Genomic DNA, 14,811 nt, shown 5'->3' with positions numbered 1-14,811 from the left:
TTCCACAAAGTCAAGGCAGGGAGAGTATGGAGTATGATCCAGGTTGCATAGAGGGTAGAGGGAGGCGATTCTAGTTCTTTCATTTCTTCTTGCCTTAAGCTGAGTTTGAAACTGCAGGGGCTTCTGGTATTGTGGAACTGCTAAAAACACAGGGGCACCACAGCAATGGTCACTGTCACATTCTTATGATTGCATTGCTTTCAGGCGATGCTTCCTGACATTAGAGTGTCCCCACTTCCTCGGTGCTCCTTCTGATTATTGGAGCTCCTGCCCCCCACCTTGCTAACACTGTGAGGTGAAATGGCCACAGATGAGAGCCTTTCTATAGAACAGGACTTGAAATGTGCATGTGCAACTTTCCGACTTCTCACCCACTCATGCTTCCTCACAGCCTGCATGCTTGCTATCTGAGGACAAGGAGGAGGGAGACTTCAAAAGGGACTTTGGGGCTTAATGAGTGTATCAGAGTCTGGGAGCACATGTTTGTAAGGAGCAGTCCCCATTCAAGCTCTCTTATGGTCAACCACGTAGGACTACCATGGCCGCACAATTAGGTTTTAGCCCTGGAGAGTTAACTATCCCTGGTGAAGTCTTGACACCTTCTTTGTGGATTCTCTCGCAGCATCACACTATTGGCCATAGTGTCAAAGGTGGGAAGGAGTTTCCCAGCTCTAACAGTATGGGCCCCTCACCTCCCATACCCACCCCATTCCCTTCTAAAGGTAAGATTTTCAGGTCCTGAAGGAGACCTGACTTCTACCACTTGCTTGAAACCTGAGTCTAGAATCCCTTCTCTGCTTTTGATTACATTTGCCACTGTCTGGCTTAATTCCATCTTTTATTCAAAATTATTCAAGAAATATTTATCGAAGGCCTAATTATGTATCACATACTGTTGTTCTAGGTATTGGAGGTCATAGAAGTAAGTAGACAAAAGTATCTCTTACGTGGAGCTTAGGTTCCAGCGAGGGAGGCAGGCAGACATACACCATCTAAAGTATAGCGGGGGTGTTAGATGCCATGGAGGAAAATGTAGCAGGGGAGTGGGCCAGGGAGTGCCCTCTGAGGGGTGGGGAAGGGAGTGTCCTTCAGGGCCTAGGACGCCTTGTTGGAATCAGGCTGTAACTGGTGGGGGGCAAGGAGCATGGAGGTTTTGCCAGAAGTGCACAGAACCCTAAAGGCCTTTCTTTACTCCCAGTGATGGGAGTGGGCCAACCCCTGGGCTTTCTCTGTCTCTCTTTTTTCTTTTTTTGAATCAGGGCCTCACTCTGTCATCTAGGCTGAAGAGTCATGGTGTGATCACAGCTCATCCAGGATGCAGTACAGTGGAACCATCACAGCTCACTGCAGCCTCCAACTCCTGGGCTCCAGCAATCATCCTACCTCAGCCTCGTGAGAAGCTGGGACTAAAGGCATGCACCACCATGCCTGGCTAATTTTTAAATTTTTTTGTAGAGATGGGAGTCTCACTATGTTGCTCAGGCTGATCTGAGCTCGTAGGCTCAAGTGATCCTCCCGCCTTGTCCTCCCAAAGTGCTGGGATTATAGGCATGAGCCACCATGCCAGGATGCCAGGCTTCTTCCTGACTCCTGCTGGTGACCATCATCATCAGCCCTTTAGGGCTAGTGTGAACTGTTTACACTCTTTCTTCCAGACCTATTTTTCCCTACTCCACTTTCTGCATGGCAGCCAGAATGATCATTTAACAACAAGGCTGATCATGTTGCAACCCTACTCAAAACACTTTACCATTTCCTTCCCCATAAATCTCAAGCTTCTTACCAAGGTTTGCAAGGCCTGGCTTTGTGGTCTGTGTCCTGCCTACCCCTCTTTCTCAAATCTCATGCTAACTCCCTTTTCTCCCCAATTCCTCCAAATGCATTGTCCAGAAAGACACCTCCAGTACAGACTCTTCTTCCTGCTGGTAAGGACCCTCCCTCCCTTCCTCCTGGCTGACTCTGTCCTTCTCCAGAAAGCTTCCCCATGTACTCAAGATAGAGCCCTCTTCTTAGTTATCTCTGTAGCTGATGGACAAAATACCACTAGATCAGAGCTGGAGATTTATTTGTCTGGGAGCAAGTCCTGATTTCTGGCAGGCTGGCACTAACAGCTAAGCATTCAAATTTTCTGGCTACTCATAAACACTCTCATGGAGCATCAGTGTCAGACCAGGTGATTCTAATAAAGTGAGAAAAAAACAAGTCCTCTCTGGCATCATGTTTGAGTCTTTCCATTCTTTCTGTCTCCTAGATAATTAAGGTTTATTAAGAGACTGAATCATAGAATTATTCCACTTGCTGACAACACCCAATTCACAGCAAACTTATTCTTCCTTGAATCCTACCCCAAATTGCCTGACACAGGCTCCAAGCTTGTGAAAAGCCCCAACCAACAGCCTCTCACTGAGCCAGCCCATGGTTTCACATAGTGAGCAGTCTCCCTTGCTAAGCCAGCATCAATGAACATAAATTTGTTTGACTTCAGGTGAATTCCCAGCGGTCTTGTATTTATGGGCATCACCACTATAGATTGCCAAGAGGGACTTTCATGAACAGCTGTTGACGAACTGAATTCACAAGGGGGAAGGGACATCTGTGGTAGCAGTGCTGGGCCTGGCTGTACTTCCTACCCCCAGACTTCAGGCATTAGCCCACTCTGTGCATTAGCACAAGTGCGTGTGTGTGTGTGTGTCTGTGTGTGTGTATGTGTGTATGTAGAACCTACTTTAAGATTACACTGTAAAATCAAGGTTGATTTCTTCATTCCAACATTTAAAAGCTTGACTCTGGCCAACTTTTCTCATCTTTGGAGACTTCAGCAAGGCACACTATTTCCAAAAGCATGGGAAAGTAAACCTGCTACTTCTGCAGGTTTACTTATATGTAGACAAAAATTACATAGGAAAAGTTTCAGGTTGCACTGACCTTTTACTATTTCAAAATAGTTATAAAAACCCCCCTACGTATTTATCTGAAGGAGTTAAAGATCCCATATGAATGGCTGTGGATCATAGCATGGATAGGAAATTGCCTTTTTAATGGAAACTTTCTGGTCAAGTTTCTGTTTATGGGATGTAGAGTGGGCCCAAGAATAATTTGAAGTTCGCCCCTCTTGGAAAAAAACACCACCTAACTTATGTAAGAGAATGGATGAAACTAAACTATTGGCTTAATTTACTCAAGTCTGGTCAGTGTTTTAAAATGCCTTCTGATTTATAAACAAGCACTGCAAGACAGAAGGAACTTAGGGAGCTTTTTTTTCCTCTGGTGTTTTAGCACCTGTTACCCCAAATACCCAAGATGTGTGTTATGATACATTGCTTCAACTTCACCACATCTTTTCAAGGAAGAAGCAACAGAAAGGGAGTCCCAGTGTTTTGGCAGAGGCAAGAGCACTGACTTGTAAAGGCCTGGAGAGGTCTGCTTGGGACCTGGAGTCGGGGCTTCCCTTGGGCCAGTGGTAGCTGGGGCTGCCTGGGTAAAGGAGCTGGGCTCTGCCATTCACCTGCCGAAAGGGGAGCTGCCAATTTCTTCACTTCCTTTGGATTTGTGGAGTAAAGCCCGTTCCCTAGTGGCCTTCTCAGTTGTTGACACCTAATGGAAGAGACCAAACCTGAGAACTAGAGAAGTAGCAGGTATACTTTCCCTTGCTTCTGGGAAACAGTGTGCCTTGCTGAAGTCTACAAAGATGAGAAAAGTTGACCACAGTTAAGCTTTTAAAAGTTGAGATGAAGAAATGAACCTTGGTTTTATAGTGTAGTCTTAAAGCCAGTTCCACATACACACATACACACGCACACACATATACACTCACACTCATGCATGTGCAAACAACTGAACTAGGGCTAACCCTGAATCTAGTTTATGCACCTTATGTAGCTATTCTAGGAGAGGAGGGCAAAATATTTTCTGATTTGTTGGGCAGACTGCATTGAGCTGTTCCATTAATTAATCATCCCAGTGGCTAGCTTTATTTTCACTGCAAATTGTGCTGAAGTTCTTATTTGACAAATTCTTACTTCATTTAACAGTATAATGAAATATGTTCAAATATTTGTGAGAAGCTAGTTTTTAGGCCTGTTTTTTGTTCATGCAATCTGTGTTAAAGTGAATACGGAAATAATAGGTACTGGTTGCTAACAACAGGTACTGATTAAGCAAACAGCAGCATATCCATGTGATAAACATTATTCTGCCTTTTGAATAATAACTAGGAAAACCACCAGTTTGAACCACGAGGAACTGCTATTTTTAAAGTGAAATGGTAGTAATTTCCTATGGATCAACCGAATATGTAATAATGAGACTTCCTGGGTTGAGTGGGGACTTGGAGAACTTTTCTGTCTAGCTAGAGATATTGTAAATGCACGAATCAGTGCTCTGTGTCTAGCTGAAAGATTGTAAATGCACCAATCCGCACTCTGTAAAAATGCACCAATCAGTGCTCTATGTCTAGCTAAAGGTTTGTAAACGCACCAATCAGCACTCTGTAAAACAAACCAATCAGCACTCTGTAAAATGGACCAATCAGCAGGATGTGGGTGGGGCCAAATAAGAGAATAAAAGCTGGCCACCCCAGCCCACAGCAGTAACCCACTCAGGTCCCCTTCCATGCTGTGGAAGCTTTGTTCTTTTGCTCTTCACAATACAGCTTGCTGCTGCTCACTCTTTGGGTCTGCACTACCTTTATGAGCTGTGACACTCACTGTGAAGGTCTGCAGCTTCACTCCTGAGGTCAGCAAGATCACAAACCCACCAGAAGGAACAAACAACTCTGATCACACCACCTTTAAGAGTTGTAACACTCACTGTGAAGGCCTGCGGCTTCATTCTTGAAGTCAGCGAGACCAAGAACCCACCGGAAGGAACCAATTCTGGACACATTTTGGTGACCACAAAGGGACCATTGCCTATCAATGCTTGGCAAGTGGTGAGTACCATCGGACCCCTTTCACTTGCTATTCTATCCTATTTTTCCTTAGAATTTGGGGGCTAAATGCTGGGCACCTGTCAGCCAGTTAAAAGCGACTAGCACGTCTGCCAGACTAAAGACACGGGTGTCAGGCTTTCTGGGAAAGGGCTCTCTAACAATCCCCAACTCTTTGGAGTTGGGAGCGTTGGTTTGCCTGGAACCAGCTTCCACTTTTCCTGTACTTCTGGACTGAGCCGAGGGTTGACAGAGAGGAAAGCCATTCAGCTCTGGGGTCCTGACAACAAGTTTGTTGACCCTGCGGCCATGAGTGGAACTCTCAAAGTCATGTTGCCCAAGTGAGACTCGCCTATCTATCCTATCTATCCTGACCCTTGCCTCCTGGGTCCTAGCACCTGTCAGACAAACTTCCTCTTGCCTCTTTTCTCTGAGGCTAGTCCTGCTTCTAAAAACCACTCCCTTTCTCTGGTGCTTTTCTAGTTTCTCCTATAAGAATGATTTCTAGTATAAACTTCAGGACTCTGTTACCTTCTTTAGGCACTCAGGCTCACCAATCAGAAAGACATAATTTTTGCCCAAAGCCCCGCTGGGGCGGGGGACTATCTGGAATTTTAGGATCCCTTCTCAGACTAGCAGGCCTAACAAAAACTATTCCTGAGGCTAGGATATGGGGAGCTTCAGAAATGATATCCTTCCTATTCAAGTGAGGACAAAAGGTGTCACTCTTCCAACTCTGGAGATCTCTTCCCTCCCTCAGGGTATGGCCCTCCACTTCATTTTTGGGGCATAACATCTTTATAGGACATGAGTAAAGTCCCAATACTAACAGGAGAATGCTTAGAACTCTAACAGGTTTTCAAGAATGTGTCGGTTAGGGCCACTAAATCCAATTTTTCTCAGTCCTCTTTGTGGTCTAGGAGGACAGGCAAGGGTGCAGGTTTTCAAGAATGTGTCGGTAAGGGCCACTAAATCTGACATTCCTTGGTCCTCCTTGTGGTCTAGGAGGAAAACTAGTGTTTCTGCTGTTGTGTTGGTGAGCACAACTATTCCAATCAGCAGGGTCCAGGGACTGTTGTGGGTTCTTGGGCAAGAGGTGTTTCTGCTGCTGCGTTGGTGAGCACAACTATTCTGATCAGCAGGGTCCAGGGATCCTTGCAGGTTCTTGGGCTGGGGGAGAAACAAACAAACCAAAACTGCAGGTGGTTTTGTCTTTCAGATGGGAAACACCCAGGTATCAACAGGCTCACCCTTGAAATGCATCCTAAGCCACTGGGACCAATTTGACCCACAAACCCTGAAAAAGAGGTGGCTCATTTTTTTCTGCACTACAGCTTGGCCCCAGTATTCTCTCTCTGATGGGGAAAAATGGCCACCTGAGGGAAGTTTAAATTACAATACTATCCTGCGGCTTGACCTTTTTTGTAAGAAGGAAGGCAAATGGAGTGAAATACCTTATGTCCAAGCTTTCTTTTCATTGAAGGAGAATACACAACTATGCAAAGCTTGCAATTTACATCCCACAGGAGGACCTCTCAGCTTGCTGCCATATCCTAGCCTCCCTGTAGCTCCCCTTCCTATTAATGATAATCCTCCTCTAATCTCCCCCACCTAGAAGGAAATAAGCAATCTCCAAAGGGCCACAAAACCCCCCAGGCTATCAGTTATGTCCCCTTCAAGCTGTAGGGGGAGGGGAATTTGGCCCAACCTGGGTACATGTCCCCTTCTTCCTCTCTGACTTAAAGCAGATCAAGGTAGACCTGGGGAGGTTTTCAGATGATCCTGATAGGTACACAGATGTCCTACAGGGTCTAGGGCAAAGCTTTGATCTCACTTGGAGAGATGTCATGCTATTGTTAGATCAAACCCTGGCCTTTAATGAAAAGAATATGGCTTTAGCTGCAGCCCGAGAGTTTGGAGATACCTGGTATCTTAGTCAAGTAAATGATAGAATGACAGCCAAAGAAAAGGACACATTCCCTACCAGTCAGCAAGCCATCCCCATTATGGATCCCCACTGGGACCTCGACTCAGATCATGAGGACTGGAGTTGCAAACATCTGTTGGCCTGTGTTCTAGAAGGACTAAGAAGAATTAGGAAAAAGCCCATGAATTATTTAATGATGTCCACCATAACTCAGGGAAAGGAAGAAAATCCTTCTGTCTTCCTTGAGTGGCTATGGGAGGCCTTAAGGAAATATACTCCCCTGTGACCCAACTCCCTCAAGGGTCAATTGATCCTAAAAGATAAGTTTATTACCCAGTCAGTCACAGATATCAGGAGAAAGCTCCAAAAGTGAGCCCTGGACCCTGAACAAAATCCGGAGGCATTATTAAACCTGGCAACCTCAGTGTTCTATAATAGGGACCAAGAGGAACAGGCCAAAAAGGAAAAGCAAGATCAGAGAAAGGCCGCAGCCTTAGTCATGGCCCTCAGACAAACAAATCTTGGTGGTTTGGAGAGGACAGAAAATGGAGCAGGCCAATTACCTGATAGGGCTTGTTACCAGTGTGGTTTGCAAGGACATCTTAAAAAAGATTGTCCCAACAAGAAATAAGGTGCCCCCTCACCCATGTCCACTATGCTGAGGCAATCACTGGAAGGTACACTGCCCCAGAGGACAAAGGTTTTCTGGGCCAGAAGCCCCCAACCAGATGATCCAACAACAGGACTGAGGGTGCCTGGGGCAAGTGCCAGCTCATGTCATCACCCTCACTGAGCCCCGGGTACATTTAACCATTGAGGGCCAGGAAATTGACTTCCACCTGGACACTGTCACGGCCTTCTCAGTGTTAATCTCCTGTCCTGGACGACTGTCCTCAAGGTCCGTTACCATCTGAGGAATCCTGGGACAGCCTGTAACCAGGTATTTCTCCCACCTCCTCAGTTGTAATTGGGAGACTTTGCTCTTTTCACATGCTTTTCTTGTTATGCCTGAAAGTCCCACACCCTTATTGGGGAGGGATATATTAGCCAAACCTGGAGTTATTATCTACACGAATATGGGGAACAAGTTACTCATTTGTTGTCCCCTGCTTGATGAGGGAATCAACCCTGAAGTCTGGGCATTGGAAGGAACAAACTCAAGCTCCAGCCTTAAGCCTTCCCACAGGACAAAACTTCTCTTTATATGTCACAGGGAGAGCAGGAATAGCTCTTGGAATCCTTACTCAGACTCGTGGGACAACTCCATACCAGTGGCATACCTAAGTAAGGAAATTGATGTAGTAGCAAAAGGCTGGCCTCACTGTTTAGAGGTAGTTGCAGCAGTGGCTGTCTTAGTGTCAGAGGCTATCAAAATAATGCAAGGAAAGGATCTAACTGTCTGGACTACTCATGATGTAAATGGCTTACTAGGTGCCAATGGAAGTTTATGGCTATCAGACAACAACCTACTTAGATACCAGGCACTACTCCTTGAGGGACTGGTGCTTCAAATATGCGCATGTGCAGCCCTCAACCCTGCCACTTTTCTCCCAGAGGATGGGGAACCAATTGATCATGACTGCCAACAAAACATAGTCCAGACTTATGCTGCCCAAGAGGATCTCTTAGAAGTCCCCTTAGTTAATCCTGACCTTAACCTATATACCAATGAAAGTTTGTGGAGACTGGCATATGAAGGGCAGGTTATGCTGTAGGTAGTAACAGCACTTGAAAGTAAGCCTCTTCCTCCAGGGACCAGTGCGCAATTAGCAGAACTAGTGGCACTTACCTAAGCCTTAGAACTGGGAAAGGGAAGAAGAATAAGTGTGTATACAGATAGCAAGTATGCTTATCTAATCCTACATGCCCATTCTGCAATATGAAAAGAAAGGGAGTTCCTAACCTCTGGGGGAACCTCCATTAAATACCACAAGGAAATCATGGAGTTATTGCACGCAGTGCAAAAACCCAAGGAGGTGGCAGTCTTACACTGCCAAAGCCATCAAAAAGGGGAAGGAGAGGGGAGAACAGCAGCATAAGTGGCTGGCAGAGGCAGGGAAAGACCAGCAGAAAGGAAAGAGAGAGGAAGAGACAGAGACAAAGAAGGAGTCAAAGAGAGAGACAGAGAGAGGAAGAGACAGACAGAAAGTCAAAGAAGGAAAGAGAGGAAGAGACAAAGAGGGAGACAGAGAAAGAGAGAGACAAAGAAGAAGTCAAAGAGAAAAAGAGAGATAGAAGTAGTAAAGAAAAAACAGTGTACCCTATTCCTTTAAAAGCCAGGGTAAATTTAAAACCTATAATTGATAATTGAAGGTATTCTCTGTAACACCATAACACTCCAATACCACCTTGTTGTCAGTGTAAACAAGGGCGTAGCCTAAAAGCACTGAGGCCACTGACAACCCATAGCCTTCCTATCAAAAATACTTAACCCAGCAGGTTTCCTAACAGGGGATCTGAATCTTAATTAATTACCATATAAAGGTCTGACCAGATCTAGGAGGAACTCCCTTCAGGACAGGAAGATAGATGGTTCCTCCCAGGTGATTAAAGGAAAAAGACACAATGGGTATTCAGTAAGTGATAAGGAAACTCTTGTAGAAGCAGAGTTAGGAAAATTGCCTAATAATTGATCTGCTCAAACGTGGTAGCTGTTTGCACTCAGCCAAATCTTTTTTTTTATTATTATTATACTTTAAGTTTTAGGGCACATGTACACAATGTGCAGGTTTGTTACATATGCATACATGTGCCATGTTGGTGTACTGCACCCATTAACTCATCATTTAGCATTAGGTATATCTCCTAATGCTATCCCTCCCGCCTCCCCCCACCCCACAACAGTCCCCAGAGTGTGATGTTCCTCTTCCTGTGTCCATGTATTCTCATTGTTCAATTCCCACCTATGAGTGAGAACATGTGGTGTTTGGTTTTTTGTCCTTGCGATAGTTTGCGGCACTCAGCCAAATCTTGAAGTACTTACAGAATCAGGAAGGAGCCATCTATACCAATTCTAAGTTAGGATGGACTGAACGAGGTTTTATTAATAGAAAAGAAAAATTAAAATACCCGACTTACAAGGTTTTCAACAAAAGTAAATTTCACTCACATCCGTGTGAAGAGACCACCAAACAGGATTTGTGTGAGCAAAAAGGCTGTTTATTTCACCTGGGTGCAGGCGGGCTGAGTCTGAAAAGAGAGTCAGTGAAGGGAGATAGGGGTGGGGTCGTTTTATAGGATTTGAGTGGGTAAAGGAAAATTAGTCAAAGGAGGTTGTTCTTTGGTGGGTAGTGGTGGGGGGTCACAAGGTGCTCAGTGGGGGAGCTTTCGAGCCAGGATGAGCCAGGTAAAGGAATTTCACAAGGTAATGTCATCAGTTAAGGCAGGAACATGCCATTTTCACTTCTTTTGTGATTCTTCAGTTACTTCAGGCCATCTGGATGTATATGTGCAGGTCACAGGGGATATGATGGCTTAGTTTGGGCTCAGAGGCCTGATAGTAAAGTTTGCTAAAAGTTAACAGCGTAACATGTACTATCCTACTACCACACACTCTCAGTTTGCAAAAAATAACAAAATCTATCCTTACTCTACAATCCCAAATAGACTCTTTGGCAGCAGTGACTCTCCAAAACCTCCAAGGCCTAGAACTCCTTACTGCTGAGAAAGGAGGACTCTGCACCTTCTTAGGGGAAGAGTGTTGTTTTTACACTAACCAGTCAAGGATAGTACAAGATGCCACCTGGCATTTACAGGAAAAGGCTTCTGAAGTCACACAATGCCTTTCAAACTCTTATACCAACCTCTGGAGTTGGGCGACATGGCTTCTCCTCTTTCTAGGTCCTGTGACAGCCATCTTCCTATTACTTTCCTTTGGGCCCTGTATTTTTAACCTCCCTGTCAAAGTTGTTTCCTCTAGGATTGAGGCCATCAAGCTACAGATGGTCCTACAAATGGAACCCCAAATGAGCTCAACAACTTCTACTGAGGACCCCTGGACTGACCTGCTGGCCCTTTCACTGGCCTAAAGAGTTCCCCTCTGGAGGACACTACCACTGCAGGGCCCTTTCTTCATGCCTGTCCAGCAGGAATTAGCTAGAGCAGTCATCGACCAATTCCCAACAGCATTTGGGGTGTACTGTTTAGAAGGGGGATTGAGAGGTGAAGCCAGCTGGACTTCCTGGGTTGAGGGGGAACTTGGAGAACTTTTCTGTCTAGCTAGAGGATTGTAAATGCACCAATCAGTGCCTAGCTAAAGGATTGTAAATGCACCAATCCGCACTCTGTAAAAACGCACCAATCAGCACTCTGTGTCTAGCTAAACATTTGTAAATGCACCAATCAGCACTCTGTAAAATAGACCAATCAGCACTCTTTAAAATGGACCAATCAGGGCTCTGTAAAATGGACCAGTCAGCAGGATGTGGGTGGGCCCAAATAAGAGAATAAAAGCTGGCCACTCCAGCCCACAGCAGTAACCCACTCAGGTCCCCTTCCATGCTGTGGAAGCTTTGTTCTTTTGCTCTTCACAGTAAATCTTGCTGCTTCTCACTCTTTGGGTCCGCACTACCTTTATGAGCTGTAACACTCACTGTGAAGGTCTGCAGCTTCACTCCTGAAGTCAGCAAGACCACAAACCCACTGGGAGGAATAAACAACTCCGGTCATACCACCTTTAAGAGCTGCAACACTCACTGCGAAGGTCTGCAGCTTCACTCCTGAAGTCAGTGAGACCCTGAACCCACTGGAAGGAAGAAACTCTGAAGAAATCTAAACATCTGAAGGAACAAACTCCAGACACACCATCTTTAAGAACTGTAACACTCACTGTGAGGGTCTGCGGCTTCATTCTTGAAGTCAGCAAGACCAAGAACCTACCAAAAGGAACCAATTCCAGACACAATTTAACATGTAACAATACTGCTGGTAAAATAATATGTAAACCAGTGGTAATCACAGAGGATGCTCAAATGATTGATTTTGTAAAATATGCTGATGAAAGAAGTCTGGAACAAAATGTACCAAAATACTAACAGTGATTGTGAGGCGTTGATGATATTGTGAGTGTTCTTTGTTTTTAACCTTTCCTGTTCTTAAAAATGTTAACAATGTTGCTATTTATAGTGAAAAAGATTTTTAAATTTTATGAGACAATGATCATGCATTTTAATCTTATTCTATAGGATCTGGCCTTTGCTTATAAGGTGAATATCATATTAGAACATAGCATGGAATGTGCTTTTTTTGCTTTCTTTTCCATGCCTACCTAATTTTGGTTTTGGACTTGGTAGTCATTTTTACCTCCCTGAAATAACCTTGAGAATGAGAGGAGCTGAGAATGACTTACAGGTCACAGTGAGCAGCCATTAAATTAAAAAGTGAATTAAAAAGGGCCCAGTTTTATTTCATCAACGGCCCTTGCACAGATTTCCAGCCCTTTGGTTAGAGTCCTGCAGCGTCTTGCATGAGGTAGCACTTCATTTCCTCTACGAGATTCTGGAAAAACTAAAAGAGTGATACAGAGTGAAATCCTATCTTACCTAGTCACGCTTTACACTGAGAAAGTTTGACTATAATGAAAAGAGTCAGCATGAGTTCACAGGCATGTGCTCCATGCAAGGGAGAGTAGCTTGAAGCAGTCCAGATGGTGCAGGGTTTGTGCCTCATTCTGCAGCCTTCTCATCTACAATTATGTTCCCTGAAACACTTATATGCTTTATGGTGTTTTCTCATGATGAGTTTAGTACTCAGTTTTTGGGTAAGTTTTGTTTTAAGCAAACATTACTATTATGTTAGATTTTGAATTTTTTTTTTTTTTGGCCACATGTCTAAATGAATTTCTCCTCTCTTTGAAATTGTTAGGGTAAACAATGATAAATTTGTAGGAATGCTTCTTTTTTTGAGCAATGGTTCTTAAACTTTAGTGTCATAATAATAACCCAGAGTGCTTACTTAAAATGCAGATACCCTAGACCCTTCTCCAGAGGGTCTGGTTCGAACCTGGAGACCTGCATTTCAAATAAGCACCCCAGGTGATTCTGATACAGGTGGTCCTCAGAACATCTGTGGGATTTGTAAGACTGTGACCAAGTCTAGGAAAGCAGTGATTTGTCCAATTTTTGCCCCTTTGTGCAGGCATTACAAACAAGAAGTAAGTTATTTGGTAAGAGGTATGAATAGGTAGCCAGGAGGACAAAGTGATGAAAGGTTTGAGGGCTGCAGTGAAATGAGGTGGGTTGGGGCTGCAGCATTCTTGGCAGGACACACATGACTTGGCTCTTGTTCCCAAATATAACTCTTTTTCTCCTCAGTTTGCATGGGTACTAATTCTCTACCCTCTGATTCAGAGGACAGGACATTGAGAGTCTGTTTGGACTGTCATAGATGAAAAAATTCCCTATTAGTAAAACATGTATTGTGTAAGTAAAGGCACCTTTGCGTCTTAACACCTGAAAAAGAGAAAGAGTCCTTTGGGGCCATCAGTCTATAAAGAAACCAACCCATTGTCTTGATTTTATGAAGCCAGTATTAGTCTAGCTTCCTGAGCTATCTGGATCTGCACTGAATACAATGGTCCACCTTATAAATACTAAAGTTGTAGGTATTTAATGGCTTTTACTTATTTCTATCTTGTTTTGTTTTTTGTTAGTACTTATGCAGAAAGTAAGGCAAAGTAGATGAGCTTTAAAAAGGGGTGAGAAGGCCGAGGCAGGCAGATCATGAGATCAGGAGATTGAGACCACAGTGAAACCCCGTCTCTACTAAAAATACAAAAAATTAGCCAGGCGTGATGGTGGGTGCCTGTAGTCCCAGCTACTCAGAGAGGCTGAGGCAGGAGAATGGCGTGAACCCAGGAGGCAGAACCTGCAGTGAGCCAACAACAAAAAAAATAAAAAAATAAAAAAAGGGGTGAGACTATAAAGTATATGTTGTAGCTAAAGAACAAATGTTGATGAGTGTCTCCAATAGGGAAAGAGAATTAGCAAATTCATTAACTGCACTTCTGCTTACGCTTCTAGTTCCGGGCTGAAATTACTATAGAATCTCTTTCCTAAAAAACTTTTATATTCATTCAACTTTTTCCATGCAATTATCCCACAACTAGTTTTGAATAACTACTGTTAAAATGGATGCACAGATGAATGAAACATTGTTCTTGCTGTCGAAGAGCTTTAGTAGTAGAAAGATAGAAAGAACAAAGCTGTGGATACACAAATGAAAACAATGGCCAACAGTGTGCTAAGTGCCTTGAGAGGGCATAAATAAGGAACTGTAGGAATTCAGAGACACAAGAAAATGCTGCTGGCAGGGAGGTCTTGAAGTCTCATGAAGAAGGCATTTCTTTTTTTTCCTGAAAAAGATTGAAGGATGTGTGAAATTTCAACAGGTGGGGCTAGAGGAGATTTCAAGTTTAGGTATAAGTAAAAGGCAATATGGTCGGGGGGGTGGAGCCAAGATGGCCAAATAGGAACAGCTCCAGTCTACAGCTCCCAGTGTGAGTGACACAGAAGACGGGTGATTTCTGCATTTCCAACTGAGGTACATCTCACTGGGGAGTGCTGGACAGTGGGTGCAGGACAGTGGTTGCAGCTCACCGTGCATGAACCGAAGCAGAATGAGGCATCACCTCACCCAGGAAGTGCAAGGGGTCAGGGAATTCCCTTTCCTAGTCAAAGAAAGGGGTGACAGATGGCACCTGGAAAATTGGGTCACTCCCACCCTAATACTGCGCTTTTCCAATGGGCTTAACAAATGGCACACCAGGAGATTATATCCCGCACCTGGCTTGGAGGGTCCTATGCCCACGGAGCCTCGCTCATTGCTAGCACAGCAGTCGAAGAGCAAACTGCAAGGCAGCAGCAAGGATGGGGGAGGGACGCCCGCCATTGCCCAGGCTTGAGTAGGTAAACAAAGTGGCCTGGAAGCTCAAACTGGGTGGAGCCCACCACAGCTCAAG

The 14,811-nt window shown here is 44.5% G+C and overlaps 1 protein-coding gene across 2 annotated transcripts in view; it reads left to right on the top strand.

Moving 5' to 3' along the window:
* CDC20B (cell division cycle 20B) overlaps positions 1-13,800 on the top strand; it is a 94,158-nt gene extending 80,358 nt beyond the window's left edge. For both annotated transcript variants that reach the window (XR_010139956.1, XR_010139955.1), the window contains exons 14-15: positions 4,652-4,930; positions 10,774-13,800. The gene's annotated coding sequence lies outside the window, so the exon portion shown is untranslated. The remainder of the gene's footprint in view (positions 1-4,651; positions 4,931-10,773) is intronic.
* The last annotated feature ends 1,011 nt before the right edge of the window (positions 13,801-14,811 follow it).

The sequence above is a fragment of the Pongo abelii genome, chromosome 4 (genome assembly GCF_028885655.2).
Source record: "Pongo abelii isolate AG06213 chromosome 4, NHGRI_mPonAbe1-v2.0_pri, whole genome shotgun sequence".
NCBI classification, from domain to species: Eukaryota; Metazoa; Chordata; class Mammalia; order Primates; family Hominidae; genus Pongo; species Pongo abelii.
This window is presented reverse-complemented; position numbering and strand designations above follow the sequence as displayed.